Below are 2,726 nucleotides of genomic sequence, written 5' to 3' on the forward strand. Positions count from 1 at the left end.
TCTGATAATGATCACTATACCTGTTTTACATACCCACACGCAGCTCGCTCTTGGTTAAGGACATGTCAAATAGTCCTATTTTGCTTATCGCACTACTTGTATACATACGCCTTGACGTATTATTCAAATAACAATGGAAAATAACATACAGCGTCAGCTTATTATTACATTTCTTTATATTTTTCCTTGACTTTTTATTTATTACAAATTGCACCCGTACATTTTGGTACGTTCAGCTTGCCAGGGGCTTCAGTGTACCCCATAACACGGCAAGAAAAGTCCGAACACTTTCGATATTGTGGCACCTCGAACTTATAGCATTATATGCATCAGCTCTGAATCATGTCTTGGGTCAATAGTTGGGTTTGCCCGGCTCCCATGTTTTGCTGCCTTACGTTCCGCTACATCAGCTAAGGTGGCACAGGGAGAACTACTGCGATTGTGTCCCAGTTCTTCCGGACGAGAACCTCAGTAGAGAAAGCCGAAAACTGACTGTCATGATGCGGCGAGAGCTGGTCGTTGTTCGAGAGGTCTCAAATCCTTAAAGATTTTTCCTCTTTGGGCGAGGAATCGGCCTTTGTCCGATTTAGGCGTGTATAGCGCCCCAAGTTCGGCCTTTCGAATACCAGGGGCTACGCCAAAATTTAAAATTATAGGAATTCTATGGCTAAGAGAGTGATAAAGTTGTATAGTCCGATTGCCTTGTTCGTTGCACTAAACACCTCCTTAAAGGACCAAAAATTTGGATAAAGAGTGTTTAGATTTATCCCGAACACCCCAGTACTAGTTACATGGGGGCAGAAGCCGACGACTGGAAACTCTCAGATTTTATAAACGGCCGCATAGAAGGTAAAATTTTAAATCAACAAGTGTTATATTGTGCAAAAGAACTTGTTTCATATTACAGGATAAAATGAGTGTATTCACTCATAGATTACATCCTTCGCACATTGCTCCGCCACAAGGCGGGAGCCCTTGAGGACACTATCATAATACTTTTCAGGGTGGCGATGCTCCTTGCCCTTCGGCGGCCCTTCGGTCATCAGCTTCTCAGCATCCATCTTCGCCTAGTGCACTTTTGCGCGGGCGAAGGCCATTCGCGCACCTTCAATGCAAACTGACTGCTTTATAACTTCAAGCCACGGACATGCACTTACAAGCCTCTTTACTAGGCCGAAGTAGCTGTTGGGCAGGGGCTCGGCAGGCCACAACCGGACTATGAGGTCCTTCATGGCCAATTCAGCCGCCTTGTGCAGTTCGACCAGTTTCTTCAGCTGGTAGCTCAAGGGCATCGGATGTTTGGTCCCAATATACTGAGACCAGAACAACTTCTCCGTCGAGCTCCCTTCTTTAGCTCGGTAGAACTCTGCGGCATCAGATATGCTGTGCGGCAGATCTGCGAATGCTCCTGGAGAGCTCCAAATTCGGGTAAGTAAAAGGAAAGTCTCCTTCACATGCTTGCTTTGCATAATGAATGCCTTACCCGCCGCAATCTTCTTGGCTGCTTGAATCTCCTGGAGGTCCTTCTGGGCTTCGGCCTTGGCGTCTCGTGCGCTCTGGAGGGCCTTCGCAAGCTCGGACTCTTGCGTCTTAGAGTCACGCTCCAAGGACTCGTATTTTCGAACAAAATCCTGGAGCTCTTGCTGGACCTCGTCGACTCGGGCCTCTTGCTTCTCGCGCTCGGCGCGCTCCTTGGCCGCTTTGTCTTCGGCCTCGGTTAGCGCCGTCTTAAGGGCCGCCACTTCGGTCGTGGCCCCTAGTAAAGTTCATGACGCTTTCATCAGCAGAAACCATTTTTCCTTTCTAAATATACAGACAGGGTATTGTGTACCTTTGTTTTCCTCGAGCTACCTCTTCACGAGGCCGAGCTCTCCCTCGGTCCGCTCCAGGTCCCGCTTCAGTCCGGAGACCTCCGCAGTATGAGCGGTAGCGGCAAGCAGCAACGCCTGCTTATTCACATAGACATCTTTTGTTAGACTCCTGCGGATGTTATTTTATCCTCCGTTTGGCCTTTCTTTCCGAACACCAAACAAAGCATCAGGGGCTCTATACTATGATATTTTCTCACAATTTTGTTACTTACCTCAAATCCTGTTAGGAGGCTGGTGCAGGCTTCGATCAATCCGCTTTTGGCGGACCGGACCTTCTCAATCATCGCACTCATAAGAGTACGGTGTTCTTCATCAATGGAAGCGCCGCGAAGCGCTTCCAGCAAGTTATCCGATGCCTCTGGATGGACAGAGGTCATCGGTACAGGCGGCTCGCCCTCCTTAGAGAGAGGTTGCCTGCCTGAATCCGGAACCACTTGGGTTTCCGGAGCCGCATTTGGCTGGGGGCCAGACTTGCTGCGGCCCCCGTTACCGGAATCCATGGGGGTCTTCCCTCCCATGTTCCTGGCGATTGGGATTTCGCCTGGGGGCGTCTCCAGAACTGTCTCCCCCTAGTCCAGTATCCTCTGAGACAACACCTCAGTGTCGTCCGCGGGCCTGGGATAGGAGGCTGTCCGGAGTGAATCATTGTTCATCACCGACGGGCCCAGGAACCCCTCCGAAGAGGATACCTCGATGTGGGATTTGGCCGGACTGCACATGCATGTTTGGCATGATAAGAAGCAATAAAGCAAAACATGTTGGGAGTATTAAAGTGTCCGGATGCTTACAACTTAGCCAGGGGCTTGTCCCTGGGCAGCCACTCCTCGCCGCTGTAGGTGGTCGGGGTGGAGTGGT

The sequence above is a fragment of the Triticum aestivum genome, chromosome 7B (assembly GCF_018294505.1).
Source record: "Triticum aestivum cultivar Chinese Spring chromosome 7B, IWGSC CS RefSeq v2.1, whole genome shotgun sequence".
Lineage (NCBI taxonomy): Eukaryota > Viridiplantae > Streptophyta > Magnoliopsida > Poales > Poaceae > Triticum > Triticum aestivum.